Source organism: Leuciscus leuciscus (genome assembly GCF_965113295.1).
Source record: "Leuciscus leuciscus genome assembly, chromosome: 1".
NCBI lineage: Eukaryota > Metazoa > Chordata > Actinopteri > Cypriniformes > Leuciscidae > Leuciscus > Leuciscus leuciscus.
In genome coordinates, this window is record NC_138725.1 from 78,117,081 (window position 1) to 78,137,535 (window position 20,455).

General features: G+C 43.8%; 1 long non-coding RNA gene across 1 annotated transcript in view; it reads right to left on the bottom strand.

Annotated features, from left to right (window-relative positions):
* The window catches only part of LOC309512585, a 65,423-nt gene that overhangs the window by 36,195 nt on the left and 8,773 nt on the right, over nucleotides 1-20,455 (bottom strand). The gene's annotated exons all lie outside the window — the stretch shown is intronic.

Below are 20,455 nucleotides of genomic sequence, written 5' to 3' on the forward strand. Positions count from 1 at the left end.
TATCATAAGGAATTGATTCTGGGAATTGATCTTAATTCTATTAGTTAAAAACCTACTAATAAGGATGTAAGTAATTGATTTTACTATTTGTTTTTGCCTGTGCAGGTTTTTGTTTCTACATTTATTTAAGTTCTTAGTGTATCTCATGAATGATGGTGCTTTGTATGAGAATAAATGATTTTAAATGTAAAAGTCCAGGAAGTGTTGCATGCCTTAAATGTTAGGATTGTGGTAGAAATGTTTTATGTAATGGCCTCAAAAGTGGTCAAAAAGGTATTTTCAACATAAAATGTAAACAAAACAAAAATAATGCAGACTAAGGATCTGGGGCCCGTTCTTCGTACGTTGCTTAAAACATCCGAGATCTAATGAGACATCCAAGATGATATCATCGTGGTAATCATGATCTGGCTAATTAGGTTCTTCGAACACACCTGCTGGATATGATTAATTTCGCTGGATTGAGTTAGTGAGATAATTGCGCGTTCATGCGCTGGTTGAAAAGGGGATATGTATCGATAGTAGAAACATTGATCAGCAACGCTGCTATTGGCTGCTCAGCGTGGCCAAAGAGCGCGCTCAGTTTTTCTCCTCAGCAGAGCAAGATAGTCGAAGTTTATTCGGAATTTTAATGTTTAATTAAAACGCCAGGGAACACCTCAAAGTCTGCAAAAGCCAGGAGAGAGGGCTGGCAAAAAGTAGCAGACAATTTAAATCCATTAGAAGTGGCCATGTTAGATGTCTTTTATCACTTAATAGCCTATATATTTGTATTTTAATAATTGCATAATTACTTTGTTCATTGTAATGTCAGAGTCACCACACTAGAACATGGGAACAAACAAAAGTGAAGTACAAAAATATTCTACATGGTAATTTTTAGTTATATTATAGTCTCTTTTATAAAAGGCACTGTTAAATAAATGGTTGTCTGTTTATAAAAGAAACCAAGAAAAAGGCTGAGAAAAAAAGAAAAGATCTTAGTAGCCTACACTGTAAAATAATTTTTGCTGCATTAAATTAAGGCTGTATAGTCATTTCAACTGTTAAATCTTAAGTAATGATGAATTGCTTTGACTTGAAAATGAAAACTGATAAACTTATGTTAATGTAAAAATATTTTGCCATGAGTTATTGATCACATTTTTCCTGAGTGTAGTTCATTGTAATGGCATTGTGTTTTCCTCTTTTGTGCACTTTTACATACACCAACACATACACCAAGTGGTGGCTGAAATATGTGCAGTAAGTGGACATTTTCTAACTTTCCAAAGGAAAGAAAGTATAAGACTTTGTAATGTCCATGTGTTTCTATTGCACTGGACAGTGAATAAACCCTCTCAGATAACTGTCATATGGAGGAACTAGCCTACCTGCAAGTGCATAATTAACTTTACTTCATTTATACTTGTATGCTTTATGGCTGCAATATAAGTTGCAGGATTCCACATCTACAGAAAGGCCTACAGAAGAGTCTGCACAGACAGAGGAGACATAGGCCTACAGGTGGGCAGTGTATAGACAACTTTTCCTTTTTATTTGTTGCATGAGGCATGTGTCTAATATCTCTTGTTGCAGGCACTTGACCACTGTCTTTTCTTTACAAAGAACAATTGAAATAAAACTCAAGGAACTAAGCATATTTGTATTTTATTAAACATTTAATGAAGTGTTTTTTTTGTTTTTTTTGTTTGTTTTTTGGCAATGTTGTGTAATATGGCACATGCAACAATGTCACAGGCCCTGTCAGGTGTGCAACCCTCAGACTTATCAGACACTGAAATCGTCCCTTTAGTTAGCCAAAGTTCATTTCATTGTGTGCCCTTGTCCTGGCTAGAGCTGCATAACTGGTTTGGGTCAGGGAATGGGGTCATAAAACACCTGTCTGCAGGCAGGAACATGTCATAATCACCTATGAAGAAATGCAGTTCTGTTAGGATCAGCATAAGTGTATGTAATACAGTGAGCTTGATATTTAATTGTGGAACTTTCCTTACCACTTTCAAATAATGTGCATAAATGTGAATCTCTGAACATTCTTAAGTCATGAACATTCATCCTGGCCATTTTGCTTTCACATTTGTGATATGGAAGATTTTAGTCAACTGCCTTTTTTTAATTTGATATAATATTAGTAGTAGTAGTAGGCCTCCTTCGATCGTTTGTCGATCATGGATATTGCGCCCTAAGAGTTCGTAGTGTTGCGACTAAGACAGCATTGTCGGTGGCTGATGAGACCAATGCGGGAATGACAGTCTCTGCTGCACAAAGTGCAGATGTAGTTGGTCGTGGGTGGATGTTCGTGTGCGCGTGTCTTCCGACTGGTTCTCCTCTCCTCTGCTAGCTTCAAGATCTTCTCCTCGCCTGTATTTAGCTGTTTCTTGAGCAGACAGCACCAGCTGCTGCGGTTAGCTGCAATGTCCTCCCAGATCTCTGTATTGATGTCCAGTGCTTTCATGTCGCGCTTGCAGACATCTTTATATCTCAACTGGGGGCGACCTTGGGGTCTTTTGCTGTATGCGAGTTCACCATAGAGGATGTCCTTGGGGATCCGCCCGTCTTCCATACGGCGCACGTGGCCAAGCCAGCGCAGTCTGCGTTGTCTGAGCAGCGTGTACATGGTGGGGAGGCCGGCACGGGCAAGAACCTGGGTGTTGGGCACTTTGTCGTTCCAGCTGATGCCAAGGATGCGGCGGAGACATCGCATGTGGTAACTGTTCAGCTTCTGCTCTTGCTTGGCATATGTTGTCCAGGATTCACTCCCATACAGGAGGGTGCTGACTATGCAGGCTTTGTACACTGCCATCTTGGTTTGGGTGGTCAACTTGGGGTTCTCCCAGATGCGAGAGGTCAGTCGTCCTAGGGTTGTTGTGGCCTTGCCAATACGTTTGTTGATTTCGGCATCTAAGGACAGGTTGTCGCTGATGGTGGAACCCAGGTAGGTGAACTGGTGGACCACTTTAAGTTCATAACTGTCGATGGTAATGACAGGTGATGTGTCCACATCTTGGCCCAGCACGTTGGTCTTCTTCAGGTTGATGGTTAGACCGAAGTCTTTGCAGGCCTGGGAGAATCTGTCCATCAGACGCTGTAGATCTTGTTCAGTGTGAGAGCTGACTGCTGCATCATCGGCAAAGAGCATATCTCTAATGATGATCTCACGCACCTTGGTTTTTGCTCTGAGTCTTGCGATGTTGTAGAGTCTGCCGTCTGATCTTGTATGCATGTACACCCCTTCGGTTGAATCCCCAAAAGCATGTTTTAGAAGAAGGGAGAAGAGGATTCCGAAGAGGGTTGGAGCAAGGACACAACCTTGCTTCACGCCGCTTTTAATGTCGAATGGTTCGGACATGCTGCCATCGTACTGGATGCTTGCCTTCATACCGTCGTGAAATGATCTAATCATACTATGAAGCTTCGGGGGGCATCCGATCTTCAGGAGGATGTTGAAGAGCCCATCCCGGCTTACTAGGTCGAAGGCCTTGGTTAGGTCTATGAAGGCAACATAAAGGGGCTTCTGCTGCTCCCTACACTTCTCCTGTAGTTGGCGAAGGGAGAAGATCATGTCGACTGTAGAACGATCTGCTCGAAAACCACACTGGGACTCGGGGTATACACGTTCTGCCAGCTGTTGAAGACGCACTAACAGCACTCTTGCATACAGTTTGCCCACGATGCACAAGAGGGAGATGCCTCTGTAGTTGTTGCAGTCACTCCTGTCGCCTTTGTTTTTGTACAGGGTGACGATTTTGGCGTCTCTCATGTCTTGTGGAACACCACCTTCACTCCAACACTGACAAAAGATGTTAAATAAAGGCTGCAAAAGGGTGGTCTTGCAGTGCCTGATCAGGTCTGGTGGGATGCCATCATTCCCAGGGGCTTTGCCGCAGGCTAAGTTGTTGATGGCCTTGCTGAGTTCTGCCAGTGTTGGTTCAGCGTCTAACTCCTCCATGGTGGGCAGAGGATCGATGACATCCAGTGCTGAGCTGACAACAATGTTCTCTCTGGAGTAGAGCTCTAAATAGTGTTCCACCCATCTCTCCATCTGCTTGGTTTTGTCGGTGATCACCTTTCCGCAGCTGGTTTTCAAGGGTGCAGTTTTGCTCTGAGTTGGTCCGAGAGCTTTCTTGATGCCCTCGTACATGCCCCTGATGTTGCCTGTTGCTGCTGCATTCTGAATGTTGTGACTGAGCTCCTGCCAGTACTCGTTGGCACATCTTCTTGCTGTCTGCTGTACTTTGCTCCTGGCTGATCTAAGTGCTTGAAGATTTTTCCCACCTGGTGAGCGCTTATATTCAGCAAAGGCAGCATGCTTTGCTTCAATAACAGGGGTCAGCTCCGCAGACTTGGCATCAAACCAGTCGCAGTTCTTGAAGGTCTTTCTCCCATAGGTAGCAAGAGCTGATTTCTGAATTGCCTCACGCAGGTGGTTCCATGATGAGGATGCGGTGTTGCACGGGTAGCCTGCAAACAGAGCATCCTCAAGAGACTTTGTGAATTCCTCAAGCTTCTCTGGATGTTGCATCTTAGTCGTATCAATGCGGGGCTTCCCTTCTTGTTTGGAACGGTGGAGTTTCCTTGGTAGCAGCTTGATCTTGCAGCATACCAGTGAGTGATCAGAGTCGCAATCAGCACTATGGTATGAGCGGGCGAGAAGCACATGCTTGAGGCTTGGACGTCTGACGATGACCATGTCGAGCTGGTGCCAATGCTTGGATCGAGGGTGGCGCCATGACACTCTGTGTTGTGGCTTCGTCTGGAAATAGGAGTTGGTCACGCAGAGGCCATGATAAGAGCAAAGCTCCAACAGGCGCTGCCCGTTCTCGTTAATCTTGCCAACTCCAAAGGAACCCAAGCAAGAAGGCCAAGAATTATGGTCTGCACCTACTCTGGCGTTGAAGTCGCCAAGGAGGACGAGGTGTTCGCTGCTGTGGATGTTCTTGATGGCGTCATTCAGGTTGGTGTAGAACTCGTCTTTTGCCTCAGGTGTGGAGGTCAAAGTTGGGGCATAGGCGCTGATGAGTGTAACTGGTCCCTCAGATGTATGGAGGCGGAGAGTCAGCAGGCGTTCTGACCCCTTGTCACTTGGTTCGACCATCTCCAGCAAGGTGTTCCTCACTGCAAACCCTACTCCGTGCTCTCTGCGTTCCTCAGCGCTCTTTCCTTGCCAGAAGAAGGTGTAATCCTTCTCCTTCAAAGATCCTGTTTCCGCCAGGCGTGTTTCTTGCAGAGCGGCTATATCTACCTTCAGTCTCAGTAGCTCGTTGTTGATGATCGCTGTCTTTCTTACGTCACTGATGTTCAGGAGGTCGTCAAATCCAGTTGTCATGGTGCGGACGTTCCAGCATCCCAGATTAAGAGCTGGTCTCTTCTTGTTGCTTTTTCTTTTGTTATTGCTTGGTGCGGAAATTGCGGTCTGCTTGTCGGATTTCCTTATCCCCATGCACCCAATGAGGAAGGCAGACCGTGGCGGGACAGCACCTTACTGGCTGGGGACTGCCCAGCTTGAGGCGGGCGGTAGCTGTCCAATGAGATACAAAGATCTCTCCCACCGTCGGAAGCAACCCCTGGTGCCACACTCTACGCCAATCAAGCATTGTAGCTTATAACCGGTAGACTGCTGCTTCCCGTGTTGTTTCGACACTGTAAAGCGAAGCTGGAGTGTCCTCTCCAGGGCGCAAGCCAGGGCAAAGTAATATGGAAGACCGGCTGTTGCCCAAGTAGCGGGTCCCCCCTTCTCCACGGCACTGGTTGGTCCAATGGAGCGGCAGAGCCGATACAGTTTGGGACCAGCACCATCGCAGGAGTTGCCAGAGTGAGATTGCATGCAACCACACGCTGCCTATGGGACTCCAGCTCCAGATTTTTCCTCAAGGTTTACTCCTGAAGTCTTTTCCCAAAAAGAGATGTAGCCGCAAGACAGCGGAGGTTTTTGACAGAGTTTACCTTCTCTGCATGAGGCAGGTGGCACTGGGTTACATGGTTACCAGTGGCAGGTATAACCTAACCTGACCTGACCTGTTAGGGTTAGGGTTAGGGTATAATATATAATATTACTAATCTGGAATATTAAGAATCACAATAGTAACTGGGCTGCACATTTACATTGTGAACCCCCTTTCTGTTCACATAATCCCCTTCATTGAGGCCTTGATGACAGTCTATGGTCTATATGGTACCAGTCACATTAGTGAAGCCTGAGTGACACATACTGTAATCGGCATGGTCATGATGGCATGATCTTCATAAAAAAAATTATGATAGCCTAAAAAAACTGCTTTAAAAAAAAAACTGCTTTACAACATTGGGTCTTAAGTGGCTTGGAAATGCCACAAAAAAAACTAAAACTGTTTTTTAAACCTAAAAGCGCCAGGTAAACTCCGAATGACACGACAGACAGCACTTTCCATCAAGTTCTCCGCATCTCCAATAGTGTAAAGGAAAGAGCCTCGCAAATAATCTTAGGGCAATGCAAACAGTTTGTGCTGTAGTTAAAGCCTGACTCCGACAAGTCGAATATAAATGTGCGTTTCCAACAAATTAATAATGTAAACGACAATCTCACGAGTCACGAGAAAAAAATATAAATCTCTGAAAGTGCACTATCGCGCTGCGCTGGACTTCCCGTATCAGCTCCGCTTATGAAGCCGCAGTCTAATCCTGTTAACATGAAATAAGCCTGCTCCCGAGCAGGTTTAAGATCGCGCACCTGTTGCTATGACAGCAAGTCCAGGATGAGCTTCGAAGAACCAAACAATCCAAGATCATGCCAAATCGTCAACAATCAAATCCAGCTAACTGAGTTAGCGACGTACGAAGAACGGGCCCCAGGTCAGCGACCATGTAGACTTACCCAAAAAGAACACAGTAGAACTACCAGACATATGATTAGATCATAACAAACCAATCACCAGAAAAAATCACAGTGAAGAAGACTTGAGTGACATTGATTTTCACTCAACTGTATGATTTAAATGTACAGGAATCCCTGTAATTTGCTCTGGCCCCCTTCCTGTTCGCAGGAGTGATGAGATAGTCAGTAGATTGTGTTCACTCAATGGCTGGCTGTCGAAGTGGTGTCCGCAAAATAATATAGCATTCATAGACAATTGGAAATGTTTTTGGGGCAGACCTGACCTGTTGAAAAGAGATGGTATTCATCCCTCCTGGGATGGTGCTGCTCTTCTCTCTAGTAATTTGGCTCATAATCTTAGAGATAAAACATGACAATCTGGGGCTCAGGTCAGGAAGCAGACAGACTGGCTTAACCGACTGTCTGCTAGCGGCCTCGCGTCACCAAGGTCAGATAAATCCCATCACATAGAGACTCTTTCACCTAGCTATCATCACATAGAGTAGAGTTCTCAACGGGCCTGAAAATTACAACCCGACCCGACCCGGCCCGTGGCTTCTAAAGCCCGGACCCGATGTAACCCGACACATCAACATGAATTATCTGTCCGAACCCCGCGTCGGAATGTTATTTTTCTCATACACGTATTATCATGACCAGCAGACGCGAATTCAAATCAACCTTTAATGTTCACGCCTTTTAACAATACAAACAACTGAAACAATAAACTTTAAATATATAAATATGCTGTAGTAGCGACGGTGAATTCACCTGCGGCAAGTTTACTTTTCACCAACTCCATCTTCTTCTCCAGGCTAAAGGCGTGCACGCAGCGGCGTCAGGTTTGCCCCCGCCCCTCTCCATGATGCACGTTGCACGCAGCAGCCAGACTTTCTTTATGGTGAACAGCAGCGATGATTAATAAATGTTTTTTGTTTTTTTTACTGAGCGGAAAAGATTAAGCCCGAGGTCCGACCCGACCCGAGTCATTTGCTTATATTTTCGACCCGAACCCGGCCCGAACCCGCGGGTCCCGTCGGGTTTGTCGGGCCGACCCGACCCGTTGAGAACTCTAACATAGAGACTGTGTCTGTTCCCCGAATTTGGAAATCCCAAAAAAATTTCAACCCATCTAAGGTTAAACATTTAATTGATGTTCAACAAATAAAAAACAGCTATAATACAGATGAGCAAATGATAAAGCTTGGGTTGCTGAATATTCGATCCCTTACTTCAAAAGCACTTATTGTTAAAGCAGCACTCAGTAGCTTCGGGACTTCTTCGCTGTATTCTCGCTTTTTGCTCGCAGGTTTCTCTCTAGAGCTCCCCCCACAGCTTCGGAATAGATATTTGACAACACTGTCGTAAAAACTCGTTGTTGATTCTCAGACACCAGAGGCTATAGATCAACGACATCAAAGCAGATGGGACGTTCTTTAAAACGTCTTCTTCATTCGGGTTCGGACAGCGTGAGGGAGCGCAATAATGACAGCATTTTAGCAGATTTCTTTTGGCCGTAAAGCAATTGTTTACATCGCGAGACCTGATATCACGCGAGACTTCCTGACGCAGCGGCCGGCGGCCCGCCGGCTCAAAGTTGCAAGTGCGTATTTTCCGCTCACGGGCACCAGGGGGGTGCGAAACGACCACCATTCAACCCGAAATAAGTAATATAACCATTCCAATGACTCCGAAGCTGTTCAGTTAAGGTAAAAAAAGTTACTTAGTTCACCTTTAATGATATGATTACTGACTATAATCTAGATGTGCTGTGTTTGACAGAAACCTGGCTAAAACCAAACGATTACATTACTTTAAATGAGACCACCCCGCAAGATTACAGTTAAAAACATGAACCTCGTCTGAAACGCAAAGGGGGAGGTGTCGCTGTAATTTATAGTAATATTCTCAAAATCACTAAGAAATCTAGTTTTAAATATACTTCTTTTGAAGTGTTGGTGCTTATTGTAAAAATATATAGTGTAAATGACAAATCACGTTTGAGATTTGTGCTGGCTACTGTATACAGGCCACCAGGGCACCATAAAGATTTTATCAAAGAATTTGCTGACTTTCTATCAGAGTAAGTATTGGCTGCAGATAAAGTACTAATTGTTGGTTATTTTAATATACATATAGATAATGAAAAAGATGCATTGGGATTGGCATTTAAAGACATTCTGAACTCTATTGGAGTTTAGACAACACGTGTCAGGACCTACTCATTGTCGTAATCATACTCTAGATCTTATTATCACACGGAATAAATGTTGATGCCGTTGAAATTCTCCAGCAGAGCGATGACATCTCAGATCATTATCTAGTCTTGTGTAAACTTCATTTAGCCAAGGCTGCAAAGTCGACTCCATGTTACAAATATGTTAGACCTATCACTTCTGCCACTAAAGATTGCTTTATTAATAATCTTCCTAATCAGTTTCATCATCTCAGCATCCCAGATAGCTTAGAAGAACTCGATATTGCGACAGAAACTTTTAACTCTCTCTTTTTCAGCACTTTGGACACAGTTGCTCCGTTGCGCTTAAAGAAGATTAAAGAAAATAGTCCAACGCCGTGGTACAACGAGCACACTCTGGCCCTTAAGAGAGCAGCCAGAAAAATGGAGCGCAACTGGAAGAAAACAAAACTAGAGGTATTTCGGATTTCATGGAAAGAGAGTTCGATTGCATACAGAGAGGCCTTAAAAGCTGCTAGATCTGCTTATTTTTCAACCCTATTAGAAGAAAATAAACATAATCCTAGATATTTATTTGAAACAGTGGCTAAACTAACTAAAAAGAAAGCTTCAAGCCCAGAAGTTTCCAAGCAACACAGCAGTAATGACTTTATGAACTTCTTCACTTATAAGATTGATAATATCAGGGACAAAATTATAGCTATACAACCGTCTACTACAGTATCACATCAGACAGTGCATTGTAGTCTCCCTGAGGAAAAATTTGATTCATTTATTGCTATAGGAGAGGAAGAATTTTGCAAACTCGTTAATTCATCTAAATCGACAACATGTATGTTAGACCCTATACCGACTAAGCTACTGAAAGAGATGCTCCCAGAGGTCATAGATCCTCTTCTTACTATCATTAATTCGTCTTTGTCTCTAGGATACGTTCCAAAAACCTTTAAGCTGGCTATGATTAAACCGCTTGTTAAAAAAACGCAACTTGATCCTACAGAATTAGTCAATTACAGGCCGATCTCGAATCTGCCTTTTCTGTCAAAGATATTAGAAAAAGCAGTATCCTCACAACTGTGTTCCTTTCTTGAAATAAATGATATCTGCGAGGATTTTCAGTCCGGATTTAGACCGTACCATAGTACCGAGACAGCTCTCATTAGAGTCACAAATGATTTACTCTTATCATCCGATCGTGGTTGTATCTCTCTATTAGTGTTACTCGATCTTAGTGCTGCATTTGACACCAATAGCCGTGTTTCCACTGTCGGGCCAGGGCCGGGCTAGGGCTAACAGCGAGCCGAGCCGGGCCAGTGGCCTCGGGCCTCAAGCACCGGGCTTGCGTTTCCACTGCCGGGCCATTAGCCCTGCAGCGCTGCCCTAAACCCCGCCCTTAACATGCCTTCCTGGATCAAACGTCATACAACCCCACCCATTTCAGCGGGAATTATGATGTTCATTCAGGCAGGAAGTTAGAAAACTTAGATTTTAAGAAGATAGCATGTATTAACTCACCGTCCGCGGCTGCCATAGTGTCCCGACTTGTCTCTCCACTAACAGATGGACGGTGACCCAGCACACCGTCCATCAAGTCGAACCATGGAAAGTTCCTTCTCTGGGCACCGCTTTGTCCATTGTGCGTTTTAATCGCCTTGTACTGCGCCCACAACTTTTTAATTTTTTCCCGAACTTGAAGCGTTGTTCACTGAATGCTTAGCTTAGCAAGTTCAGCAACGATGTATTTTATAACGTCCTCGTTTCTGCACAGAGGAAGCTCCCGAAAAAAAAGTTGCTTTATTTTATGATAGTCCGGTATAAAGAGACGAGACGTGGGCTACTGACAGCTAAAATAAAAACATGACTGTGATAGCCTTTATGATTGGTCGGATTTCTTCAAGCGTATGTTTTTTTACTATGCGTATCTTCAAGCGTTTACTATGTTTACTATGGTAACGGTTAGCGCGCATAGTCTTTTGCATCACAAACACAAGGCATTCAAACATGAACGCGAGTTAAATTATTTTAAAAGTCTTTAATGCTGACAGAATCATCCGGTGCTGCCGTCTCTCGACTCAGGTATACTCCGCCTCTGTTCGTAACCACTCCTCTAGCCCGAGCTGGCCCGCTCTGGCCCAAGGTATTCGACGGGCCAGAAATCCTGGCCGTTGGCCCTGAGTAAGCCCCGATCAAGCCCCGGAAGTGACAGTGGAAACGCGACTGGCCCTGGCACGCACTAGCACGGCCCGGCCCTGGCCCGACAGTGGAAACGCGGCTATTGACCACAACATTCTTTTAAATAGACGAGAACATTATGTTGGTATTAGTGGAATTGCACTAGCATGGTTTAAATCATACTTATCTGACCGTTATAATTTTGTAGCAGTAAATGAAGAGATGACAAGTTGATCGATCTTATCGATCACAAGTTCAGTATGGCGTACCACAAGGCTCAGCACTAGGACCGCTGCTGTTCACTCTGTACATGCTACAATTAGGAGATATCATTAGGAAACATGGAATTAGCTTTCACTGTAATGCTGACGATACTCAGCTGTATATTTCTTCAAAACCTAACGAAACGTACCAATTCACAAAATTAACGGAATGCATAGCTGATATAAAAAATTGGATGACTAGTAGTAATTTCCTACTTCTAAATTCTGAAAAAACAGAGATTCTAATTATTAGACAAAAAACTCCCACACGTAATAACCTAGAATACTATCTAACACTTGATGGCTGCTCTGTTAAGTCTTCGTCGTTGGTTAGGAACCTGGGTTTGCTCTTTGATACCAATCTTTCATTTGAAAGTCACGTGTCTAGTATCTGTAAAACCGCATTTTTCCATCTTAAAAATATATCTAAATTACGCCATATGCTCTCATTGACAAATGCAGGACAATTAGTTCAGGGAATTAGTTATCGTGACCTCAAGGCTAGATTATTGTAATGCTCTACTGGGTGGTTGCCCTGCACGCTTAATAAACAAACAACAGCTAGTTCAAAACGCAGCAGCTCGAGTTCTTAATACCAGAACCAGGAAGTATGACCATATTAGCCCGGTTCTGTCAACACTGCATTGGCTGCCTATTAAACATCGCATACATTTTAAATTATTGCTGATTACTTACAAAGCACTAAATGGTTTAGCTCCGCAGTACTTGAGCGAGCTCTTAACGCATTATAGTCCTTCACGTCTATTGCGATCTCAAAATTCCGGCCAGTTGATAATACCTAGAATATCAAAATCGACTACTGGTGGTAGATCCTTCTCCTATTTAGCACCAAAACTTTGGAACAGTCTTCCTAACATTGTCCGGGAAGCAGACACACTCTGTCAGTTCAAAGCTAGATTAAAGACACATCTCTTTGACCTAGCATTCACATAATACATTATAGACTTCTATAATTCAATGTTAGGCTGCATAGATTAGGTCAGCCGGAACCGGGAACACTTCCCATAAATCCTGATGTACTCGTTACATCATAAGAAGAATGGCATCTACGCTAATTTTAGTGTCTTTGTTTATCCCGAGGTTTTCCCGCAGCCTGCCGTATCCAGGCCGTATCCAGATCTGACGAAGGACCTTCGCCTGGACCTGATGACAACGCAGTGCTGAAGTGCCAACTAGTCTCTCCCTATGGAGGATCCCTTTACCACTCTACAGATAAAGCGTTGTCGGGAAAATTTGTTTCGTGTACATACCCCGAAGTGACAAAATAAAATAAAATTCTGTATCAAAATTTATAAGGAAAGACCTGTACTTTGTTCAGGCTTGGTTTGTAGGAAATTACAAACCTGCGCACATATATTCAAACGCACATAACTATAGAACCAATTCTTAATGCTCATGTGAACGCCATCAGCGTTTATCACAGGTTCGTGTTTAAAGGGATAGTTCACCCAAAAATGAAAATTCTGTCATCATTTACTCACCCTCAAGTTGTTTCAAATCTGTATGAATTTCTTTTTTCTGCTGAACACAAAAGATATTTAGAAAAATGTCTGTAACCAAACAGTTGATGGACCCCATTGACTTCCATAGTATTTTTTTCCTACTATGGAAGTCATTGGGGTCCATCAACTGTTTGGTTACCGACATTTTTCAAAATATCTTCTTTTGTGTTTAGCAGAAAAAAGAAATTCATACAGGTTTGAAACAACTTGAGGGTGAGTAAATGATGACAGAATTTTCATTTTTGGGTGAACTATCCCTTTAAAGTCTGTGTAGAGAGAATGGTGTCGTCTTAGTGGCCCCTAATTTAATAACAAATGATCGTTGCAACGGAAGCGAATCAATCAAAACTAACTTTAGCTGGAAAATAACTTTATTAAAGAACCGCTATAAAGCCAAAACAATCTCTGTTTCCTTAAATTATACGCTTATCTCTGTAAAGCTGCTTTGAAACAATCTACATTGTTAAAAGCGCTATATAAATGAAGATGACTTGACTTGACCAACACACACGGTACCACACACACACTCACATCACACCCTGAACTACACACACCAGCCCAACACACACGGTACCACACACACACTCACATCATACCCTGAACAACACACACCAGCCCAACACACATGGTACTACCACACACACACTCATATCACACCCTGAACAACACACACCAGCCCAACACACACGGTACTACCACACACACACTCATCTAACACCCAGAACAACACACACCAGCCCAACACACACGGTACCACCACACACACCCTTACGAAAAAGAAGTTTTTTCAAGTATACTTCTTTTACAGTTTTTTTCAATTGCTAACATCCTTTTGTCCAATCTGTAGTCACATTTTCAAAACTCTAAACACAGCTCAACATCTGTCTGTTGTGACCATACCATTAACACAATTCATGTTGTTCTCTTACGAGAGTACTCTCGTGTTGCGTAAGCTAGCTTACGCTACGGGAAAAACCCTTTTCTCGAGAATACTGAAGCAAAAAATTATCCTTAATTTTGCATTAGTTTAAAACGCATTGCTGCATAAGCAGACCTATGCAGAGCGACTTGCGCGCCTATTGGTTGCTCAGCAGCAACTGCTGCAACCTATCCAGGGCCTGCTCGTGACGAAGCACCAATGAGGGCGCGGAAGCCCGTGCGCGTCACGTCCCGCCAGAATGGGCGTGGCTACAGGCTATAAAAGCAGGCCCGTGAGGTTGTTCTCTGATTTTTCAACTCTTCAGCGAAGTGGACACTCACCTCGCTGTTCTCCGGAGAAGCTGCGCCGTCGAAGAGCCTTCAGCGGGACGAGCTTCAAGCCGGCCATCTCGCCGCTTCCTCTGCCGTTCCTGCTGCGCTATCCGGCGCCGATATCCTTTCATTACCGCGTGTTACGTCACACACGCTTGCATCTAAAAGAGCGAGGCGTTTTCAAAAATCCTCTTTTCAAAAAATGCCTCTTGCAAAAATGCAAAAATGCCATTGTTTTGGCCACATCCTGTGCGTTTCCTGCCTGGGACAGACACACGCGGACCACGCGCTTTCCCTGGGCGGCTGCCCGGAATATGAAGTGATGTCTATGGCGACCCTGCGGGCTCGCCTAGCATCTTTCAGCGTGGATCCCGCCCCTCCGCTTCTCTCTTCTGGGCCGCGCCGTAAAAAGCGCCGTTCACAGAGAACGCCGGAGGCATCTGCCGCGAGCGCTTGCATGCCGGATCTCTCCCCGTGTGCATCGCTCTCTGCATCCCCCACCTCTATCACGGCCGGCCAGCCGCCCGCTGTGCATATCGAGTCGGGGGGAGATGACGCAGAAGGGGACAGCTGCTCTCTTCTGGCTTCTGACTGCGAAGGCTGGTCGGGCTCCATTCCGGACCCCGGCCCTTCTCTTCAGGAATCGAGCGGTGTGCGGTCTACGTTTGACGCCGAGCTTCTTCGCCTGCTTACGAAGGCCGTGGAGGACCTCGGCCTCGATTGGTCGCTTCCTGACGAGCCTGCCTCACACGAGGCCTGCCCCCTTTCTTCCGGAGCTCCACGAGGAGCTCACTAAGAGCTGGAAGGCGCCATTTTCTGCCAGGCTGCGCTTTACTGTCTCTTCGACGCTCTCTCTAGTAGACGGCGCGAAAGACAAAGGCTATCTCTGCATTCCTCCGGTCGAGGAACCGGTAGCCACGCACCTCTGCCCGCCTTCCGCCGGATGGCAGTCTCATCCTTCACTGCCTTCCAAAGCCTGCAGGACTACTTCGGCTTTGATCGGTCACGCCTACACCGCCGCCGGTCAAGCCGCATCTGCACTTCACACGATGGCCGTGCTTCAGGTGTATCAGGCCGACCTTCTCCGTAAAACAGATCATTTCACTGTCAGCTCTTCCGAGATCTGAGGGTGAGGACGATGTGAATTTTCTCTGCCCTGTCAGGGCGCTGAGAATATATGTCGAACGGTCTGATGCTTTCAGGCAGTCAGAGCAGCTCTTCGTTTCGTTTGGTGGCTGCACTAAGGGCTTAGCCACATCGAAACAGAGCCTGTCCAGATGGATAGTTGACGCTATCGCTATGGCTTATAGTTCTAAGAACCTTCATTGCCCTCTGGGCGTCAGAGCGCACTCCACCAGAGGCATGGCCTCGTCGTGGGCGTGGTCTCGCGGAGTTTCACTCCATGATATTTGTATGTCGGCGGGCTGGGCCTCTCCGTCTACATTTATCAGGTTTTATAACCTGGAGGTGCCTGCCCTACAGGCTAAACTGTTGTCAGTCTAACATACTAGCTCTGTTCACTCTCGCTGCAGATCGACACAGACTGTGTGTGGTTTGTGTTATACACAGGCTCCAGATCGGCAGACCAGGTCTTCCTGTCTGTGATCGATTTTCACCTGTCCTTCGGATTCAGGTGGCTGACAGGCAGTGTTATCATTCTTAGTTCAGCCCACGGATGTACCTGGCTGTTCTACTGTATTAAGCACCCATTTCCACACTCTGGAATGGTTATCACTCCCTGGGCCCACCCCTCGTCGGCCCAGATATTACCACTTATGTTCCCCCCTTGGGAACGTGCATGTGGACCTTCTCTAGCACGCACAGCGTTTTATATTGGGTTCCCGTAGCGTAAGCTAGCTTACGCAACACGAGAGTACTCTCGTAAGAGAGCGCTCTCGGTTACTAACGTAACCTCGGTTCTCTCTAGATGAGGGAACGAGTGTTGCGTAACCTTGCCGTGCTTGTGCTACTTCTGGTTCGCTTCAGATTGAAAAACCAGAGAACAACCTCACGGGCCTGCTTTTATAGCCTGTAGCCACGCCCATTCTGGCGGGACGTGACGCGCACGGGCGCCCGCGCCCTCATTGGTGCTTCGTCACGAGCAGGCCCTGGATAGGTTGCAGCAGTTGCTGCTGAGCAACCAATAGGCGCGCGAGTCGCTCTGCCTAGGTCTGCTTATGCAGCAATGCGTTTTAAACTAATGCAAAATTAAGGATAATTTTTGGCTTCAGTATTCTCGAGAAAAGGGTTTTTCCCGTAGCGTAAGCTAGCTTACGCAACACTCGTTCCCTCATCTAGAGAGAACCGAGGTTACGTTAGAAACCGAGAGCGTTTTCACACAAAATGCAGTCAATTAACACGTTTCTAGAATGCCTAAATTTTCTTTACATATAAGCATACCCAATACCAAAAAAATCGTGGATCTTTTTATCCAGTTTATTCTACATCAATGCAATTGCTATTTACTGTATTACAGTAACAAAGTATTGTAATTCATATTGCTAATAAAGCCTTTACTGCAGCAATGCTGCCACTTACTGTTTTTTTTTCAGTTGTACATACTATAAAGTATTGATGACTCCTTCACATTTAGACATGATGTTGTACACATACTATCTAATGCACCATGAATTCACACAGACAGCTGAATGAATAAAAAAATGTCATACTGTCTGTTCTATACAGATAGAACTGAAACATGACAAGTAATGCAGTTTTTGTAATGCCACCAACTGTTAGTATTTTGACAGTCATTACGCTATGATTGAATATTTGTTCATGTTGGATAGAAAACGAGTGCTAGAGTTTTGACCGAATTATTCGATTTTGAAACGGGTTTGCAGTGTTTTGATAGAGTTAGAGTATACTGAAAAAGTTTTTTTTTTTTTTTTTTGCAGATTTAGATTTAGATTTAACATTTAGCATTTAGATTTAACATTTAGGTGTAACATTTAATATTTAGATTTAACTATTTAAAATATCTCTAAGTTGACAAATATTGTTGTAAATGTGCTAAAAAGTGACGGTCAAAAATTCATACCAGTTTTTTAAACATTGTTTGAAGCTAAATGTGACAATGTTGCTGTTATTTTCAGCGTGAGCCGCTTTACAAACGGCGCCCCATAGTTGTGCACTTAAAGTTTACTACTGTTACACTTATAGTACACTTAAACATATACTTCTATATACTAAAAGGGGGCCAATTTAGTCCCAATCGGTATAAAAATAGTACACTTACAAGTTTACTACTAGTACATATTGACATAAGTATACTCACTACATAATGTATACTTAAAAGATACTTGAACATTACTTAAGTATACTTCATAAAATTAACTTGAAGTATACTTCTTTTTCGTAAGGGCACACTCATATAACACCCTGAACAACACACACCAGCCCAACACACACTCATATCACACCCTGACCAACACACACACTCAAATCACACCCTGACCAAAAACACCAGGGGCCTCATTTATAAAACTTTGTGTAGGATTTGCGTCAGAAACATAGGACGTGCGTACGCACAGAAATATTCGGATTTATAAAACCGTGCGCACGCACATCCTACGCAGTTTTCCCTTAATAAATCACAATCAATTCTAAATGTAGCGCAACTTTTGCGGCTTCATGTCACGCCCAGAGTTGCCCATAAAAAGTCAGTGAAACGCCCACAAGTTAATATTCATCGATTGCGAAATCATGGCAAACACAGAGAGGAAAACCAAGAAACGTAACTTTCATTACGTCACTACGCATTGTGATGGCATCATGGCATTTTATTACCATCCATTTGATTGCATCTGACAAGCTACAGAGGGACAGGAAGTGCATATCCGCTTTGAGGGGGTCTGGGTGTTGGAAGCTTGTTTTTCCAGAAAGAGTGTGAAAGAGTTGTTAACTAGACTGAATCATGAATACGGAGGAAATGGAGTCAGACGAGAGCGAGGGAAATGAAGAAGATACAAGAGGAGTTGAGAACAGGACAAGGAAAAAGAACAGTGTTTCAAGTGACGGAAGCCAGACAAGAAGAACTGTTGAGAGATATCAAGTAGGAATGATAGCAGTAACAAGAAGTGACGGGATCTTCAAGGATTCGCATGAGGTTGGAAGATTCGTTGGAAAGAAACTCGGAGATGTTCGGTCCATTAAAATAACAAGGAGTGGGATGGTTATTATTGACTGCATGTCAAGGCATCAGAGAGAACAAGCTCTAAAGATTAAGGTGTATACAGAGTACAGAGCTGTGAAATGCTTCCCACTCGGGACAGAATACAAAAAGAAAGAAGTAGTAAGTGGCGTATCGCTGTCAGTGGAAGACGAGGAGTTTCGGGCCGTTGAAGGAGTTTGTGAGGCCAGAAGACTGACAAGATTCCGTCAAGGAGAAAGGGAAGAAAGTACTTCTGTGTGTCTGACTTTTGTGGGAGATTTGCCAGAGAGGATATATTTAGACTATATATGCTACAGGGTGAGGTCTTATGAAAGAGCTCCGTTAAGGTGCTTTTGCTGTCAGGAGTATGGACATGTGGCTGCAGTGTGTAGAGGAGTCAGGAGATGTGGGAGATGTGGGAAAAATACTTGTGTAAGAGGGGAGTGTGAAGAGGAACAAGTAAAATGCATTCACTGTTTGGGAAATCACCATGCGGGGTCAATGCAATGTCCTGAAAAAATCAAACAGGTAAAAGTGAGTAAAATCAGAGCAGAAGAAGGGCTAACATATGCAGAAGCTACTAAGAGAATGGAACGAGTAGTAGTGCAAACAGAACAGAAGACGGGAAAGAAGGGAGATGATCAGAATAACGTTATTGGCATGGACAAGAAGCGATTTCTAGGATTTATTGCTATGGTGATCAATTGTGCTGTGGAAATTAAAGGGAAATCAGAGAGGATCAAGATGGTGTTGGATGCGGCGAGAAGATTTTTGGACATATCAGGAGAAGAACTAGATAATACGCTGAGGAAAGAATTTATACCATCTCAGACCATAGAGTATGACATATAGAACGGGCAGTGAACTTAAGGGTGGTCACTGTAAATATACTGCACTGGGAAAACTATTTAATTCAGTAGGTGGCGGTAATGCAACACTTTGGATGCCAACTGCCATAAAACCCAAAAAGAAGAAGAAGAAGAAGAAGAAGACAAGCTACAGATGTGTTATAAGGATGAATTGCATAACATGCCAATATAATTGCAGGACATATTTCACTTTTCTTTTTGCAAATATGTGTTCATTTGCATATCTGTTATAATCTTCGTTTGATTTTGTTTGTTTTACACTGCAGATCGATCAAACGGGTGTTCGTGTAGGCTGTTAATTGTAAGACTTGCTTTGTGAAGTCTTCATGTTATTTATGAGAGGCAGTATTGCCATTTCTTTTACACAACGGTCTACAGTTTCACACACTTTCACACACTTTCACGTGTTTTCCCTCTGCCGACGGTGTCGCCATTTCTCATTTCACCCATTTTTGTGCGTACGCCTGGGTCAGAGTTTGCGTGAAGGACCGGCACTGCAAACTCTCGAACCCACCAGGCACTGTTGTTTTCCGAACAACACAAAATTGGAATCTTAGAATCTCAGCTTTTTAATGCATCTAACAACTTTGATCAACTCCTAATCAAAAATTTATAAATATTTCTACTACCATAATCAAGTCAAAATTGGTGTCATTTGAAAGCTTAGAGTCTGGACATTACAATGAATGTAGACAATTTGATAAACTCCTAAATAGTGACGAGTTATTATAGAAAAAAGAAATTTTTTCAGAATTTATGAAAAACTTTTTTGTACTACACACTGTAATATATCAAATACATCATACAGGATGCTGCATTTATGACACGTTGTCGCTCGTAACTTCATGAAACATGCTCCGATTGTGGGAAATGGCACATCATTATTTACAGCAGATGAAATGAGTCCAAACTCAGCATAATCCACCACTCAGAACTAAAGATATTCCTCATGGAGTTCTAACACAAAAATCCCACAGACGCACGTAGCCAAGAAAGGTAGCTTTGACTTGGCCTTTTCGCTCGTATCTTCATGAAACATACATCGATCGTGAAAAATGGAACATCGTTATTTACAGCAGGAGGTCATGATTAAAAAGAGCCCAAACTCTATATAATTCATCAATCATTCATCATTCTTCGGTTCGCTTTAGCTCGGTTGCTTTTCCACTGCAGT